Here is a 19,225-nt window from a genome sequence, read left to right as displayed (position 1 = left end):
TGACTTTCTCTTCCTCCAACTGTAATCCAGCATTCTCCAAAAGGATGCCTCCACCCATCTGCAGATTTCATATGTCATCTCTCAGACAGGCAAAGATCCTTCCCACGGTACATTCTGCATCATATTCAATACAATTTCATCTCCTAACCTTCCTTTTAAAAGAGACATTTTATTTTTAACTACACACATAACATGAACTGCAAAAGAACCTTTTTAAATTAAGCAAGAAACATTAAACTTGGTAATGCACTTTTAAAATAAGTGATTTTCTGTTCTCACTAAAGCAAAGAATTAAATGAGGCTTTGTTCAACATTTCCAGCAACTAGAGAATCATGCCACTGTTCTCTTCGCACGGAGAGAAAAACTTTCCTTTGCTTATCTTCAAGGTCGACAGAAACTAACAGACCAAGCTAAATCACGAGCTGGTTCTGTTTCTACATTATAAAATGTTGTGCTAATTCCAATGCAAATTATTTCTACTAATGCACATTTAACAGTTTTCACAAGTTAGTCACATTTTCATAGTGAGAACAACATTTAACTAAACACATTTAAATCAAACTATGAATTACTTGCACATGGGTTACATAAATTGCTAAATTAAAGTGTCTGGCTGAAGTGTGTGAATTTCAGAGCACATGTTTTCACTCTGTGGCACAGAAATGTGTTTGTCACCTTTTAAATGCAGTTTGTGAAACAAAGGCAGGCTTTCGATTAGTAAAGAAAGCACAGGTTTAGGCTCTTTCACAGCCCAGAGTGATTGATTCCCAGGGGCTAAGACTAATGCAGACTTCTCAGCCCCATTATGTGTTTTGTTTGAGGTTGACTGTCGTTGTCAGTCATGGGTCCTACAGCTCACTGTGCTGTAAGACTCGAGCTGCTCCTCATGGGACTCCCAGCAAGGCCAACAATGGTCTGGGGTTGTTGGTGTCACTGGTTGGCAGGGACGTGGCCAAGCAGTTCAGCAGAACTGTTTCGATATCGTCCGGCCCAGTGCTGGTTTCCATTTCCACATCTGGAGTGATAAAGTGTCTATTTTTTTTTTTAAAGAAAAACAATTCACTAGAATGAGGCCTAAATTAATTACCGGAGGCTGAGATTTATTCAGTCATTTAGCTATCACTTTTAATTTCGACCTTGCCAGACAGCACAGATGTCTGGTTAAAAAAGGCACTGTGGTATGACCAAGAACATAATGGTTTGTGGTTAAAAAAAAAAGCATTGTGGTCTGACCAAGAACATAGTGGTTTGCGGTTAAAAAAGGCATTTTGGTCTGATCAAGAACAAAGTAGTTTGTGGTTAAAAAAGGCACTGTGGTCTGACCAAGAACATAGTGGTTTGTGGTTAAAAAAGGCATTGTGCTCTTACCTAGAACATAGTGGCTTGCAGCCTGCGTATTGCAAATTTGCGACATACTGTAGACATCGTTGGCCTATTTCTGGCTGGAATTGTGCTGTATACCTCTGCCATAATCATAACATAAATGTGCCCACACATAGCATAATGGTATCGGTCCCTGCCAACATTTTGGCCATTCCAGACACATTGTGTCCAGCACGATATATTGCCTTTTGCAATAAACAAGTCATAACACTTTAAAGGAGTTTCAGTAACTTTATATTGCACAACTGCTCACCAAGCTACAACTTACAACAAAACACAGCTTATTATTAACTACATAGGCCAAACATAATGCATTTACCAATGCTTGTTTGTGTTCTTACCTATCCGGAGCATGGCGAAAGCGCTATGGTAGGCAGAGAGAGTGTGATAAAAATGTTGCGCGCTGGCCTGCAGGAGCACGTTACTGGCAGTGCATACTCAGTCACACACCACCAATCTGTCGGCTGAAGCCCATGGAGGAGTCTGGTTTTTGCATGCAGGAATCGGGAGGCAGGAGACTAGCCTTGAAATTGGTAGTCTCCTGCTTGAATCAGGAGGGTTGGCATGTATGCCAACAGTGTGGCTAGGGGTGCCGGGCTGCAACAACCAGCCTCCGAAGGACACTGTGGTGGCTGGTACGAGTGACCACAGCCCCGAATGTTCAAGCTACGGCCCTACTAGGAGAATTGCCTGGAACTGCCAGTCCCTCGATACACCTCTATGAATATGGTCTTCCTGTTGAGAAGTGTACATATTTGGGCAAACAATTTTTGCTACAGTAGCGATATTTGAATATTTTGGTGGCCCCTGGGCAGTAAGTGGGATAATACGGGTATGTGATGCCCTGGTTAAGGTCAGCTACTTCTACAGACAATTCACCACGGAAACATGCAAGGCACCATCACATGCGGCGTCGAGGCGCCTTCAGCTGCCCTCACCTCTGCACACTATAACCCTCATAACAATGAGCCATTGGAGGTAGTAGCACACCTGGAAAATACTGGTGCAAAGGGTGGTCGTTTTCTTTTGGTTACTAGGAATGGTATTGTCTCCCCATTACAAATTCCACATTTCAGATGCTTCCCATGTGTAACTTGTAAAATTTGTGCAGCGAAAGTGTTAAATTTGTGCACTACTTGGAATCCTTGTTCGAGGTTAAATTGTCATTTGCGTCCAAAGGAATTTATCTAGTTATTTAAGATACTTGAATAGCATTGCAATAGCATGTGTGTGAGCCTGAAAGTTCAAGCTCGGGCAGCTGAATAAATAAACAAAATGATCACAGCTGGGAGAAGGGCCAGCTCATTATTGTGGAAGCCCCCAACTTCTGCCCAATCAAAACATGTATTCCTTGATCCCAGTATGTGGGCGGAGCCACAGTCCCTCCCTGGGTGATTCTCATATAATTGTCTGGTGACTACTGCGCGCTAAGACAGACCATAACTAGACCACATCAGGAAATAAATATAAAAGTGGAAAGCTCATACATTAATGCTCCGACCCACAGGTCAAAGGACTGGCAGCTTTCCCAAACTCAGGAACGATTTCTAAAGCGTTTTGATGATAAACATTTAGCAGACAGTGGCTATCTTTCGTGAGGCTGTTATGCTGTTTTTAGATGTTTATATATTTAGATTTATAAATCTTTTTTTAGAAACTTGTCAACAAAAGAAAGACCTGTCTCCTGATGGAGGGATTTTACAGATCAATGAACAATGAGTGAATAAACATCACTGTGTAATTAATTTAAAATCGTAAAATTAGCAACCTTTTGATGAAAATGTTAATATAATTAAATGTTCACTAGATCAAAGGGTTAACAAATTAAAAGTATTACAAGTAAAATCATTTTTCTAGCATCTTGAATAAAAAGGGCCAGCTTCATTTGAACAGTTGTATGGGTGCATTACTTGTACCCTAATGTGGTTGTGCTTTAAACAAATTATATGTTGTTCTTCATTACCGAGGGTGTCCAGTGCGAGACCAGGAGGGTTAAATCCATGCCAGACTACTTTCAGAATACACATGAGGTACATTAACCTACAGTGATTGCATCTGGAAACTATTTACATAGGCAGTGGTTAGCTTGAAAATGTACCTGGATCTAGCCCTCCTAGACTTGCGTTGGACACCCCTGGTATAGATGATTTCAGAGGTCAGATGACTGTTCTTGTCTTTGAGTCTTACATTTGTGATGTTGGTTGCTAAAGTCCCTGACTTCTGATTTCCGTTACAGGGATCTCTTCCGCAGTATCGATCCAGCCGCGATGGATACTAGGGGTCCTAGTGGGACTCACATTCTTCACCGCATTCACCTGGTAAGGATGTGGATTGATAAAAAAAAGATGTTACAAAGATTTGTTGCTTTTAAATTTAGCTTTGCTTTCAGAACACTGCTGTGAGTTTTTTTTCTAATATAGCATTTTGAGCCTCTGGGAGCTGGAGAGAAGGAAGAGAGAACATTTCATGCCGATAAAAGGTGGATGTAGGAGGACCCTGGGCCTGACACCCACCCCATCAGTGCAAACTTCCTACACTGTCCGCCAGCATCAACCACCCCGTCATACTATTTGCTAGTGGACATTCCTCACACTGTCAGCTCTACACTACCAACCCGGGCCAGCACCTCACACCATCTACCAGTGCCACACCTCACACTGCCACGACAGCAGCTCTCAAAGCCCGCCTTTTTTTTTTGTTTAGCTTTGTTTTATTGAGTTTAACATAATGCAAACACAAAGCAATGCACTCGTGTCCCAAGAAATATGACCAAGCTGAAGGCCAGTATCCACCCGTCCTGTATACAATAACACAAATCCGCCGAAATGCCATGATAGTGCGCCCAATTGTGGGTACTGTTGGAGCCGGAATACCTGCTAACGGGCCTGTATCTGCCCTTAAAAACCCCCCCAAAACCAAACCCCCTTCCCCCTGAAACTCCCCCCACCCCAACCAGTGTGCCAAGTCTAGACCTCCAGAAGATAGTGAGCATGATAGCAAGTAAGGGTCTAGAAGTGGCTAGATGGGTGTGCGCTTCAGTAAGTCGTAAGAGGCGGAGATACTTTGGGCAAGTAAAGCCCGCCTTTTGAGGTTTGCAGGGCCTACGTTGTGAAGTGCTTTGTAGGTGAGGGAGAGGAGTTCGGAGGTGCTGCCTTTCTAGATGGAAGCCATTGGAGGTCTCAGGTGTTTGGTGATGTGTGCTCGTGGTGGGAGTCTGGTGTAGCTTTGTTTTGAACCACTTGATGTCTGTTGGTGAGCTTGGCGACGATGCCTACGTAGAGGCCGTTGCCATAATCTAGTCTGCTAGTGAGCGCTTGTGTGACTGTCCTTCTGGTGTCCAGTGGAGTCAGCTGAAGATGTTTTGAGCATCTTGGATGGCATAGTATGTTGAGCTTGTGTGAAATAGTATAGAAGAGGGCAGATCACTCTTGCATTTCTTATCAGAGTACCTACGTTCAAAGAGCCACGTACCCCGTACGGGTTTCTTGAGATATTTTGGCAAAGCTGACAATGTAGCATTTTTTGTTGAGAGCTAAACCCACTATAATATGATTGTTGTTATCAGAAGCAGATGTTCAATGGACAGACCTGATATGAAGTGAGGTTCATGGTTTTCGGCTTAAGACCATGATTTTGGAGTTCAGAAGTTGGGTTGCGACTATGTTTGTTAATTGACATCAATGTGGTGTGACCTTGGTCAGTCGTCGGAAACCCTGAACCACAGTCACGGTACCTGCACTGAGAACTTCAGCCAAGAACAATGAAGCTTAGCCCCTCACCTGGACAATAAATTGGAGAAACACCGCATTTGGCGGGCCCTTGTCCTGGCAGTTTTACATTTGGCGGCCATCTTGGGTGAGTAGGACGCCTGACGGCGCCACTTTTGCTTGATGGTCTAGACGTCACAATGACGCTAGACCTCTACTTAAGGGGGAAAAACTAGGTGCTCAGCCACTTATGGACCACATCATTACTTGCACCTAGAAGATCGCTAGCTCTGAGCGTGCTGCGCTTATCTTTGATATCCGAACGCCGCTTTCACGCGCTAATCGCGTTATTTTAAATTTACCTGTTCAGATATTTTATTTAACCTTAGTTGTTTGCCCTGTTTTTACTGAAGCCCCTCACCTGCACAATAAATTGGAGAAACACCGCATTTGGCGGGCCCTTGTCCTGGCAGTTTTACATTTGGCGGCCATCTTGGGTGAGTAGGACGCCTGACGGCGCCACTTTTGCTTGATGGTCTAGATGTCACAAGGACGCTAGACCTCTACTTAAGGGGGCCACGTTTCGCGCAGCGGATACGCGCAGCGGATCGCCGAACTTCCGCCGAACTTCCGCCGAACTTCCGCCGGAGTTACGCCAGAGTTCAGCCCGTCTGTGCCCGTCCGTGCCAGACCGGGACTAGGGGCCATGTCTCCTTTCTCGAGCTCCTGTGGTAGATTCTTTTTTTTTTTTTTTTTTTTTTATAAAATTTTTATTGAACAATAATTCGGTTACAAGCACGGGCCTACAACCACCAGGGCCGGCCGCTAGGTACAGAATGAAATATACATTTATCATGGCTGCAGTCAAGTCCCGGGGCGCAGCCCCGTAGTGGCTCCGGATAGTTCTAAAGGAACAGGAGACTTAAGTCCAACAGACACAAAAACTAAAAGAAAAACAAAAGGCGAGGCATAAGGGCAAACAGTGCGGGTCAGGCTTCCTCCGGGGAACTCCAGTGCAGACCATTAAGCAGCCGGCAAAAGGAAGGAGTACCGGGAGGCTGGGGACGGGGGGGGGGGGGTCAAGGGAGATGAACGTCCATATGTAGTTATTCCAAAAGGTGCCAGGAACCACCAGGGGTCAGGGGGACATGGCGATATCGGTGTCCACCAGGGGGGGCGTACAGATACCCCCGCGATACGCATTCCATTGCCCCCAGATTCTACCCCATGCCCCCGGCTTACCACGGGCCACATACACAGTCTTCTCCCTGAACATACACCAGTCCATATTCTCCTTCCATACTGACACGGTGGGCGGCCGTTGGGCGCCCCAAAGCTGCGCTATATCTCTCTTGGCAATCATGTTCCCCAGGGCCGCCCACCGAGTCTGAGCCGCGCTGTAATCATTGGGCTCCCACACATTCAGGACACAGCGACTCACCTCCGGCAGCAGCACAACCCCAGTGACCTGTCCCATAACCATATCGACCCGGCGCCAGTAGTCCGCCACCTCGCGGCACTCCCACAGGATATGGAGAAAGGTGGCGCTGAGCCCACAACCCCGCTTACAGAGCCCGTCGTCGGAAAATCCCATCGAGACCAAGCGAGGACCCGTCACATACACCCGGTGAAGAATCTTGAGCTGTACCAACCGGAGACGGGCTGGAATGGCGACCTCCTTGGGGGACGACAGTGCAGACTGCCAGTCCTCGTCGTCCAATTCCACCCCGTCCCCCGTCCAAGCCTCCCGGAGGCGCACAAAGAGGTCAGCCCGATGATTAATCAGTTTTTTATAAGTTAAAGAAATAGTACTGTCAGGGACATGTCCGTCAAGTATGCGGTCCTCGAGGGGCGAGGAAACCAGGATCTTGGTCCCCTCCCCAAAGACCGAGAGCAGGGCGTGTCGAACCTGGGCATAGCGGAAGAACTCCCTGTCCGTAAGCTCGTATTCGGCCTGGAGCACCGCGAAAGTCTTAACCGTGCCCTTATGCCACAGGTCTCCCACTTTGCTGATACCAATCGTATCCCACTGGTCAAACCCCTTCGTAGTCCAGAGGCTGCCCAGGCGGTCGGAGGCAAACAAAGGAGTAGCACATGTTAGTCGCTCACTCCAGCCCGTGGCCGCAGTGGCAGCCCTCCAGGTCCGCACCGCAATCTTAGTAGGACCCGTAAGGGTCCGGCCAGCCGAGCGGGAGTAAAGTGCCCTGTTATAGTTCCCGCCGGGAAGCAGGAACTTGTCCATCTCATACGCCGGATTCAAGCCAGGCGCATACGTGGCATGGTTAATGGCCGCTAGCTGCGAGGCCCAATAGTACCTGCGAATGTCAGGAAGCGCGATGCCCCCGTCGTACCAGGGGAGAGTAAGCTTAGCAAGAGCAATACGCGCCCGCCCGTCCCACACCAGTCTCCTCTGCAGGCTCTCCACCTCCCGAAAGTAGGCCACTGGGATAACGTCGAAGGAGTTCTGGAGTGCACAGAGGAACCTGGGAAGGGACATCATTTTGAACAGCGCGGCCCGACCCAGCGGGGACAGGGGCAGCCTGCACCACCGGGCCGTGTCCTCTCGCAATCGCCGGAGTGGACGCAGGAGATTCTGCTCATAGCGAGCCACCGGGTCCAGCGAAACGTATATCCCCAGGTACCTAAAGCCGCTCAGAGATATTTGGATCGGAAGCCGAGGCGGCAGGAGAGGAGGACCACCAGAGATAGGATAGACGCAGGATTTAGACCAATTGATCGTGAGACCCGAATTGTTCCCAAAGGAAGTCAGAACGTCAAAGAGGACGTTGAGCGACTGCCGCGGTGAGGTGAGATACAGGAGAATATCGTCCGCATACAGCGAGACCCGATCTTCGAAGCCCGGGGCCCACCGGATCCCTCTAAGCGAGGGCTCCCAGCGGAGCCAAGCAGCGAGTGGCTCCAGGGCGAGAGCAAAGAGCAAAGGGGACAACGGGCACCCCTGCCTCGTGCCCCTGCCGAGGGCAAAGGGCCGAGAGACCCGCCCATTTACCACCACCTGAGCCATGGGTCCCGTGTAAAGAAGCTTCACCCAGCCAATAAATCCTTCCCCAAAGCCAAATTTAGCCAAGACAGCCCAGAGGAATGGCCACTCGATGGTGTCAAAAGCCATCGTGGCATCCAAAGAAACCAGCACGGCCGGTTCGGAGAGGAGCTCCGCCCTGGCCAGGGCGCCGTGAAGACGCCGCAAGTTAAGAGCGGTGTTGCGGTGCGGGATGAAGCCGCATTGGTCCGGATGAATAAGATCGCACACGACGCTCAACAAACGATTGCCAAGGACTTTCGCCAGGATTTTAGGCTCTGCATTTAGCAGTGAAATAGGCCGGTAAGAAGTACAGCGGTCTCGCGGCTTGCCCTCCTTGGGGATCACGACTATCGTGGCCAAACGCTGGTCAGCCGGAAGGGAACCCGCCGCAAGAGACTCACGGAACATGCGACTGAGGAAGGGCGCAAGCTTATCAGGGCGCAATTTATATAGCTCAATGGGCAGACCGTTGGGACCCATAGCCTTGCCCGAGCGAAGGGAGCGGATCGCGGTCGCTATTTCATCCGCCGACAAGGGGGCGTCCAGCCGCTCACGGTCCTCAACGGACAGGCCGGGCAAGGCAATATCCCTCAGTAGAAGGCGAGAGTCGTCCTCATCTCTGTCAGTCACTGGGGAGTACACAGCCCGGAGGTGGTCGGCGAAACATTCCACAATCTCATCCGGCTCAGTCACACACACACCATCCGCAGCACGCAACTCCGGGACCACACGATTCACTCTCTCCTTTTTGTCCAGCCACGCAATCAACTTTCCCGCCTTGTCCCCGGCGTCGTACAGTCGACCCTGCTGCTCCCTATACATAGTTTTGGCCGCGTCAGTGACCAGGGACCTATATTCAAACTGTTTCAGGCTAAGGGCATGGAGCCCGTCCGGAGTGACATTCGCCTCCAAGGCCGACTCCAGCCCCGAGATGTCAGTCTCCAGCCTCACCACTGCCTCACTCTTGACCTTCTTAGCCACCACTATCTGGGAGAGGGCGTGTCCGCGGATCACGGTTTTAAAGGCTTCCCACAGGGACATTGCAGACGACACCGACCCCTCGTTATCAAGGAAGTATTGGTCCATAGCCTTAACCAGGCTGTCGCGAGTCGTAGGGTCTCGCAGGTACCATGGGTTAATGGGAGCGATCCGCCCTGCAGACCGCGACCCAGTGTCAAAAAGAAGCCACAGCGGAGAATGGTCGGAGATACCCCGCGCCAGGTGCCTGACCTCTCTAATCCGACCAGTCTGCGCCGCGGGCATAAGGAAGTAGTCTAACCTAGAGAGACTCCCATGCGCCCCCGAGTGAAAGGTGAACTGACATTGGGTCGGATGCATTAATCTCCAGCTATCCACCAGGCCGAAGGTCTCCAACATCCCACCCAGCCATGCCTGGGCAGCGGGGAGGGTCCTTGGTGGGTGACGATCCAGTTCACCCGAAACCACAGAATTAAAGTCCCCGCCCATGAGCAGGAGGCCGTCCGGAAGGTCAAGCAGCATTCGACCCAAGTCAGTAAGGGTGGAGTTCTGGAGGCCCGGGGGGACGTAGACTGAAACCAGGGTAAGGGGCTGCCCCTCCCACCTCCCAATCAAACACACATAGCGCCCTCTGTCATCCGAGACTATCTTAGTGATCTCCACCGGAAGGGAGGTTCGCAGGAGAATGCCCACCCCCCTGGAACCAGTTGTGAAACCAGAATGGGCTACGAGGCGATATCCCCCCCTGTTCATTGCATGACAAACATTACCAACCAGATGCGTCTCCTGGAGAAACACCACATCAGGAGTCAAACGACGCAAATATTGCAGCACTACACCCCGCTTGATACGGTCCCCCAACCCATTGACGTTCCATGACATAAGCCTCAACCCGTCCCCCCCCATCCCCTCCAATAGATCAAGGGTCCCCCAGCCTGCAGCACAGTTCCCAGATGTGGACAAAAATCAATACCTCGCCCTGTAAACAAAAAACACACAACAAAACAACCCCTCCTCCCCCCCAACCCCAACCCAAGTCCAACTCCCCCCACCCTGCACCCCTGCGGGCCAAAAAACCCCCCCAACTTGCAGTGTGCCTGTCGCCCCACTAACCCCATTCTACGAAAAGACCCCGGAGGAGGAAAGGGACCCGTCCCCGCCCGCCCCCCTCACAGGTCCTGGTGAAACACAATATACAAAAGAAGTAAGACCCAACTGAACAGTGCAAAACGGCAAAATCAAGGACCAAAAGTCATTCTAAAGGGGACCCGTCACCTGCGGTGCCCGCAGAGGGTCCGGGACGGCCACCTCCGTCCGGCAGCGAGTCCAGCCAGTCACTTGCGGCCACAGGAGAGTCAAAAAAGGCTGTCCGATCCCCATGTTCCACTCGGAGTTTTGCAGGGTAGAGCATCGAATACTTTAGGCCCAGCTCGCGGAGACGACGCTTCACCCCTTGGAATCCCATCCGCTGTTTCTGGACCAGTTGCGTGAAGTCCGGGTAAAAATTGATGGTCGAGTTCTCGTGACGAACCGGGCCGTGGGTCCGTGAGGCCTGCAGAATAGCGTCGCGGTCCCTGTAGTGGAATAGTTTGGCCACGATAGGCCTCGGGGGGGGGGCCCCCGGCCGTGGCCGACCGCCCGGAACTCGATGGGCCCGCTCCACGGCAAAGAACTTACTTAGGCCAGCCGGGGACAACTGTTGCAGGATAAGTTCCTCGACCACGAGGTCAACCGGGCGGCCGTCGGAGGACTCCGGTACACCTATGACGCGGATGTTGTTGCGTCGGGCCCGTCCCTCGAAGTCCTCAAGCCGCCGGGCCATATGATCGTTGACCACCCTGATGTCTCCAAGCGCGGCCCGCAGATCCGACACCTCCGCCCCGAGGGTGGAGGTCCGTGTATCGAGGGCCTGGACCCTCTCGTTTGTTTTGGAGAGGTCGGCCCGGATCAGGGTGACATCAATCGCGACGGTGTCGATCTTACGGGCCAGGGCCTCGTATTGCGTGGCGATGGTTTCCCTGATGCCAGCAATGGCGCCCATAATGTCCTGCAGGGAAAGTTCCGTAGAGACGTTCGTGCCTCCCCCTGCAGCGTCCGGGGGGAGGCCAGCAGCGCCAGGGGACCCTCTGCCCTGGGTGTAGCGGTCCATGTTGTTGCTCTGGACCGCTCCCCCGCGGAGGGAGGCCTTGGTCTTGCGCCCCTCGGGACCCCCTTTGCCCCCCATGTGAACACGGTCACTCAAGGGGACCTCCAACCAAGAGGTGTAAGGGCACCAGCAAGAAGACCTCAAAATGTCAGTATAGGGGGTCCGAGGCTATAGGCACTCTCGTGGCAGGTGGAGGAAAACCTCGTGCAGAGGCCCAGGAAGCACCTCTCCACCCCAAGCGCACCCGCCAGCTGGTCTCCTGAAGTCCAAAACCGAAACCGAAAGTGGTGAATCGGCAACTGGTACCGCGCTGAAGCCGCTGTTGTTCAATTGCAGCCCGGCCCCACGGGTCACCTTCACCCCGGTCACCTCCGTCGGGTGGGTCCCAAAAGTTCCGACGACGACAACTCAGGATTCCCAGGTCCGAGTTGATTTTTGAAAAGAGATATGTGCTCAGCTGGTCTTCATCTCCCAGATTCCATAAACCACATCAGGATATTCTCAGGATAAATTCCGAGGAGCAGAAAGGGTCCGGGGAGCCCTGTGCTCACGCGACCATCTTGGATGCGCGCTAGGCTCCTCCTCCTCCTCCTGTGGTAGATTCAATTATTCGGGTGAGGTCTTGGAATTCTTACGTCCCACTCTTCATACAAACTGCACTGTATGCTCTCTCCCGATTCATAAGTTTGAATGTGCTGGTTGTGGTTTTCTTACTGGTAGAATGCCCAACCGTAAAGTAACACGTCGTTCTCACACTCGGGGTAGACGGCGGAGACTGCACACACATCTTAATAGTCCTACACTCCAATTTTGGAGTATTAACTGTCGATCCCTCCCGAAACACAAACATCACATTCACGACTTTATTGTCGAAGAGCAGCCCGACGCGTTGTTTCTTACCGAAACTTGGCTTCAGGATTGTTCTGGTCCTGATGTCGCCATCGCTGTCCCTAACAACTATGTAATGGTGAGACTGGACAGAAATTCTGGAAAGGGGGGAGGGATTGCTATTATTTTTAAGGCTACCTATACATGTAAGCTTGAAGCCCTTCCCATGTCTGGAAGTGAGACCGCATTTTTTAAATTAGTCATCAATCCCCAATTCACCTTATCGGGCCTTCTGATCTACCGCCCTCCTGGTAAGGCCTTTTCTTGGATATCTTCATTAGCTGACATCATAGCTCCCCTACTTCTTAGGGCAGCCAATTTTACCATCCTTGGTGACCTTAATTTACATCTTGAAGATCCACAGTGTACTAATAGCAAACGCTTTTTGTCTGATCTGGAGGCTCTCAACCTTTCTCTGCTTAATATTGGCCCCACTCACTCTGCTGGACACCAACTGGACCCCATTCTTTCCAATCTCTCCTTTGACTGCTCTCAGAGTGCTCGCCCTTTGGAGTGGTCTGATCATTTTGCTGTCCATTTTTCCTTATTGTATATCAAGAACCAGGAAAATAGTGTCCTTGACAAGGGTGCACCAACTTATCGTTGGGGTAAACTTGATATTAATAAGTTAAACCAACACCTCTCGAATACCCGTCCTGAGGAATGCGAGGCTTCAGCTGCGGAGATGAACACCGCTGTTTCCCATTGGCTCACAAATGCTGTTACTACCCTTCTCCCGCTCACCTAAAAACATTCCAGGTCACATCGCCTCCCGGCGCCTTGGTTCTCCACCGATTTGAAGGCCTTGCGTACCAAATGCAAGGCTTTAGAACGTAAATGGAGGCACTCTTACCTAGTCTCACAGAAGACTGTTTATAAAGAGGCTTTAAAAGAATACCACCTAAAATGTAAAATCGCGAGAGCTGCTTACACTGTGGACACAGTAACACAAGCTCAGAACTGTCCTCGTACTCTTTTTTTCTGTCGTTAAAAAATTTACAGGAGCGGACACCATTCCAACACCTCTAGTTTTAGATGAGGCCCAGTGTAACTCTATTGCGAAATTTTTCATCGCTAAGGTTGAGCCCATATACGATTCTATGAGCCCTCCCCTGAATGCAGAGGAACTTTGTTCGGGACAGGCAGTAGGGACCGAATTGCTTCTTCCTATGGTGAAGATGACACATTGGCAATTGTTTGATGACATCTCGTTCTCCACCTGTTTAAGCAGAATAAGATCCGGTTCACCTCGTGATCCTGTACCCGTCAAAATTCTTAAACTGCTGGATCTTGAACCTCGGCGGGTTCTTATGAGACTTTTAAACACCTCATTACTTGAATCCCAGGTGTTACAGGATTGGAAGCACGCAATGGTTGTTCCCCCTCCTAAAAAAAGCTGGAGCCGATGTGTCCAATCTTGCCAATTTCAGACCGATATCCTTGCTGCCTGTACTTTCCAAAGTGCTGGAAAGGCATGTCAACACTCAATTATACCATCTAGTGGAATCTTCGGGATTTTTGCATCCATCCCAGTCTGGCTTCCGTGCCCACTATTCCACTGAAACCGCCCTTCTCGGGGTGACGGAAAGCTTAAGACACGGTATCGACCGCGGGGAAACATCTGCGCTCATCCTTTTGGATCTGAGCGCGGCGTTCGATACAGTGCTCATTCCATTCTTTTGAACTCTCTTCGATCCCTGGGATTGGACGGTCCGGCTTTGGCTTGGATTGCCTCCTTTTTAAGTGAGCGCACTTTCCAAGTCTTTTCCACGAAAGCCACTTCTTCCACCTGTCCATCGGCATATGGCGTTCCTCAGGGGTCTATACTCAGCCCTTTGTTGTTCAACATCTACGTGAGACCCCTGGCTTCTATTGCAGAAGACGGCTGACTATTTTTTCATATGCCGATGACACCCAAATTGTTTTCTCCCTTTCCAGCAGTGAGAGCAATGACATATCGGTTCTGAAAATTGGGTTGTCACGTATAGCCGAGTGGATGCAAAGGCATCTCCTCAAGCTAAACGGTGACAAAACCGAAATTCTTATCTTTGGGAAGCATAAAGATCTATGGGGCCCGCAACACTGGCCTAGCGAGATGGGACCTCTTCCTCAGCCATCTTCTGTGGTCCGCAACCTCGGTTTTCTCATTGATGACAAACTCTCCATGAGACAGCAGGCCACAAAGGTGGTCGCCATTTGCTTTACTATTCTGCGATGGCTCCAGAAAATTCTTTGGATGCTGCCTCTTGCCACCAGGAGAACCGTTGTCCAGGCATTAGTAACTTCTCGCCTGGACTACGGAAATGTCCTCTATCTTGGCGCCGATGCGGCCACTGTAAACAAACTTCAGGTTGTTCAGAATTCAGCAGCCCGTCTTCTCTGTAATATCCCTAGGAGACTATCGGCCACTCAGGCTTTGCGCGATTTACATTGGCTCAGGATCCCCAGTCGCATCAACTTCAAAGCTATATGCTATCTTTTTAAAATCATTACAACAAACAAATGATGGACGGAATGCTGACAATGCAGACATTCTCCCCCAGTCAAGAGATCTGAGTTAAATCCATCGTTCTTTTGCCCACTACACCACCCCAGTTTAGACATGGCCATATGCAAATCAGTCTTGACCCTGTGCCTCATGGGAACAGTCCAGCCCGAACTGCCAAGCCATGTCTTCCCTGGACCGGAATCAAGCATCCTAGGACCGGTTTCTGGCTATCAGCCGTCATCAGCCAGGATAGCTTGACTCCAGTGGCGTAGTGAGCACGGGTCCCACGTCTGGGAATACCCATCCCACTTAGGGTGAAAAGCGTTACAACAAACAAATGATGGACGGAATGCTGACAATGCAGACCTTCTCCCCCAGTCAAGAGATCTGAGTTAAATCCATCGTTCTTTTGCCCAAGTGGGATGGGTATTCCCAGACGTGGGACCCGTGCTCACTACGCCACTGGAGTCAAGCTATCCTGGCTGATGACGGCTGATAGCCAGAAACCGGTCCTAGGATGCTTGATTCCGGTCCAGGGAAGACATGGCTTGGCAGTTCGGGCTGGACTGTTCCCATGAGGCACAGGGTCAAGACTGATTTGCATATGGCCATGTCTGAACTGGGGTGGCGTAGTGGGCAAAAGAACGATGGATTTAACCCAGATCTCTTGACTGGGGGAGAATGTCTGCATTGTCAGCATTCCGTCCATCATTTGTTTGTTGTAACATCTTTTTAAAATCAAGCAGGGTTCGGCCCCAAAATACTTGCAAAATCTGGTCCAACCTTACAAGCCAAATCGCACACTTAGATCCTCTGCCAATTGCGACTTTGTTATTCCTTGATTCAAGCTTGTAAGAATGGGAGGACGGGCCTTTTCCCATCTAGCCCCCAAATATTGGAATGAGTTACCCACCACCTTGAAAACGGAAACCACATTTTTTCACTTTTAGAAAAAAATTGAAAACTTTACTTTTCCAATGATTTGCATGCCGCCTTAGATGTTTCACGGTGCTGTTTTCGAGAGGTCTGTTTTCTTCTTGAGTCTATCCCTTCGCGCCGGGAAACCCATTGCGGGTAGCTGTTGCGCGTTATAAGTTTAAATAAATAAAAAAATAAAAAATAGCCCAGAAGACTTGTTTAGGCCACCAGCGTGGGTTCAGGCAACATGTGGTTCCCATCAAGAAAAATATAAAATGGTAATTTTTCGTAGTAAATCCGAATGAATGAGGCAGAAACAAGATGAACATCACGATCATAGACCCAGAAATCAAGTAAACAAGTTCCAGGCCCATCTAATGTGGTAAAACTGTTCTGCGTCTGTAGTGTTGGGCATGCTCCATTATCCAAGTGAATACCCCCATGCTGGTCGATGTTGGTCTCTTCCATGACCCAAGCATGCCGTTTAAATAAAAGGCTCTGCCGCTTCTGCTGGGCACTGGGCACTGGGCACAGGGAGACCAGCCAGCACCACTATGCTCCCCACATGCAAGCAATCTCAAACCAACACACTGGCGCTGGCTATGGGGCTGCTATAGATCTTGGCAGATGGGATCTTGGCGGATGGGTTAATCGGTCATAATGGTGACAGATGTCCCGTCCGCTGAAATATAAATCCCATAGGACATATTGGGATTTATATTTTGGCGGATGGGATCTCCATCACCGCTGTGATGGAGAAACTAGTCCACCAAGATCTCAATCAGGCCCTCGGTCTTGTCGATCTCCATCTTCAACGTTGTGTTCCACTTTGCGCCATTGGCTTCCCTCGACTATAAATGCCTTCTGCTGTAAGAGACCAGTCAGGACTTGATGGATGGGCGGCATGTGCCCCTACGAGACATAGCAAGTATGGAGGTGCTACCTGATGAGGCCGAAGAATTTGTATGCGGATCAAACAACTGCGCACATATGCTGAGCTGAGACGCTAGGGACTCTCAAATCATATCCAAACTCTAAGGGTCCAAGGAAAACAGACTCTAAATCAGTCTCCAAACTGACCACCTGATTGTTCACTTTCTTCACTAACGAACGGGTCTATATTGACCATTGTGGTGGTCGCCACCCTTATTCTGAAGGGAGTTCCTACCCTTTTTCTGAAGGGGTGACCAGGCACAGGAAGAAGTCCTCATCAAGCAGAATGATGACACATGACGGTCTAGTGCTAGGCGGCAACAAAGGTCACTGACTACCTCTCTGGCTCGAAAGATCTATGCTATCCATCGGACCTCCTCACTGCCAGAGTTATAAGATTTGGAGAAGGACAAGGTGGGCGAGAAGGTGAAGTATACGGAGCACATGCAACAGACAGGTGTGAATCTCGTCGAGGAACCTGCTAACGCATCAGACATACATTTGTAGCCAACCTGAAATCACCCATGTCGATAAAGGGAACTTCATCAGTGTGATATAAAATTCACAACCTATCCCGTTCGAAAGAGCACACGGTCTTCACCCAACCCACTGTTGGCATCTTTCCCTGTGGGAGAAATGCACCCCACCTCGCTGCCTGATATTTGTTGCTCATAAAGATCACAACCTCAGTAGAAAAATGTTTGTCACCAAACCAAGATCTTGCCCTATAACCACTGTTGCCCTCCTGAGATACTTCACCTCAGCAGTTCTCTCTGAGTTCACCACCTCTGAACTGAGCAACATTCTCAAAGTCTTTGCAGGACCTTTCAAGGGCCAAGGATGCCTGAAGGACAAGGTGGGATGGCTGGCAGCCTCCCCTCTCGTCTTCTGATAATAGTAATAATATTTCCACAGAGCATGGCAACCTCCTAAGAGGTGTCTCAGTGGTCGGTACCGGAGCCCACCTGTCTGTGCAGTTCACAAAGCCCCCTACATCCTGCTCTAAAGAACCATGTTTTAATTGTGTTCCTGAATATTTCCTCTTTCTAGGCCTGCTGAACTACTAAGAAAAGAGAATTCCATAGTTAAGGGGCTAAGAAGCCGAACGACTTTCCACCACAGTGCCGCTCGTTAAAATCTCATCATTGGCGTGTTGGATCGCACTGGCTAACCAAAGTAGAAGCAGCTTTAGGCCACTTTGAACGAGCAGGGATCGCTGTGCAAGGTTGAAGGCCTCCCCATGGTTCCCTCAGATCATAGCAGCCGCATATCCAAGCGACCAAGATGGAAGTTCTCATCTCCGAGGGCAGCTACAGTCGATGGTCTGCTCACTAGGGTCAGAGGAGCCGGCTGGTTCTTGGAAGAGGATTGTAGGGGGTTGGCTTGCTCAGTGGGGCAAATTCTCCCACTACCGTGCACATCTAGAGCCTACTCAGACGAACACTCCTTTCCTACGACTACCCCACCTACCCCTTAATAGGGCTGGCCTGAGATGGAACGCTTCGTCACAGAATGGGGGTTATAGGTGAGCAGTGCCCATGCATTACTTGAATCAGAAAACTACTTGGTAAAATACCCAGATTCATTTGGCAAAATTTTAAATAAAATGTATGAATAAAATAAGAACAAAACAACACAATCCCTGGATTCTCCCTTATTCAAAACCACAGCGCAACTCACCACTCCAGGCCGCCTCTTGCCATTATCCAGGCCAGAGGGGCTGGATCAGGGGCAGTCACCTCGTGCAATCAGTCACAGCTTTCAAACTTCACAGAGTACTTTTGGGGGGTTTCCCCGATGTTCCTCCTCACAGCAGACAGACTGTTCTAGTCCTGAGTCTGCCTACGCCAGCAGGCGGCACCCTTACCCAGTTGCAAGTTCAGTCTTTGCTGTTGGCACAAAATGAGAGAATCTTCTGGATCCAGCTCCTGATTGGGGGAAGTTGGCATTGCGCTCAATTCCACTTTCCAGCAAACAATCTTCACACAGGCCAGTGGCAAATCACTCACAGCTGGCCAAGTGGCCTTCTTCCAAGAAGAGTCCTCTTTGGTGCCATTGTGTGCTGCTGGGGGGCACCAAGAGATCAGCTTTCTCACGTGGTGCTTGGTGTGGGCACTCACCCCTTGCCCACTTTTCCAGGATCCTCTTGTCAGCTTCCAGCCTCTGCACCACATATGTTCACGGTCCGGCTGTCTACCTGACGTGTTCTCACTGCAGCCACGCGCTGTCCCTTATCGCACAGAGCAGCCCTGGTTCCAGAGGCTAACAGGCCACTCACAAAGCCTGCCTCCTCCCCGTCCAGAGTTTGACTCTACCCTTGTCCTGCACTCCATGGGCTAGAAGGCTTCACCACATGAAGGTCACCGCATTAATCCGAAACCTTCAATCACAGTCACCATCAGATATAGTCGAGATGGCCCCTAGTTTACTATAGGTTTCCCACTTAAGGCTACTTCCCCAAAAACTATGTGGTCAGTATGAATTTAAAATCACATCTCCTAAAAGTGAAAGTGGGGTGCCCTTGGTGAAGGCAGCATGCATGTGTTCCCTTCCATGGTAACCCCTGCTGCTTGCTTTCCTTGTCCATGAGAACAGGCACTTTAAAAAATCAGCCTTTACTATTTATCTTGCCTCCTCATTCTCATACAGCTGAACCAGTGGAAGGCAGGGGCGGCGCCAGACTGGCCAACCCTCCTCTGCTGCAGTCCTCAGTGGAAGGCAGGGGCGGCGCCAGACTGTT

The 19,225-nt window shown here is 50.1% G+C and overlaps 1 pseudogene across 1 annotated transcript in view; it reads left to right on the top strand.

The window, feature by feature from the left end:
* LOC146868831 (histo-blood group ABO system transferase-like) overlaps positions 1–19,225 on the top strand; it is a 791,676-nt pseudogene that overhangs the window by 224,349 nt on the left and 548,102 nt on the right. Inside the window, exon 2 of the transcript XR_014965088.1 lies at positions 3,621–3,702. The product of XR_014965088.1 is annotated as a histo-blood group ABO system transferase-like (transcript). The remainder of the gene's footprint in view (positions 1–3,620; positions 3,703–19,225) is intronic.

The sequence above is a fragment of the Triturus cristatus genome, chromosome 1_2, assembly GCF_964204655.1.
Source record: "Triturus cristatus chromosome 1_2, aTriCri1.1, whole genome shotgun sequence".
NCBI classification, from domain to species: Eukaryota; Metazoa; Chordata; class Amphibia; order Caudata; family Salamandridae; genus Triturus; species Triturus cristatus.
The sequence above is the reverse complement of the archived record's forward strand: the minus strand, read 5'-3'. Positions and strand labels throughout refer to the sequence as shown.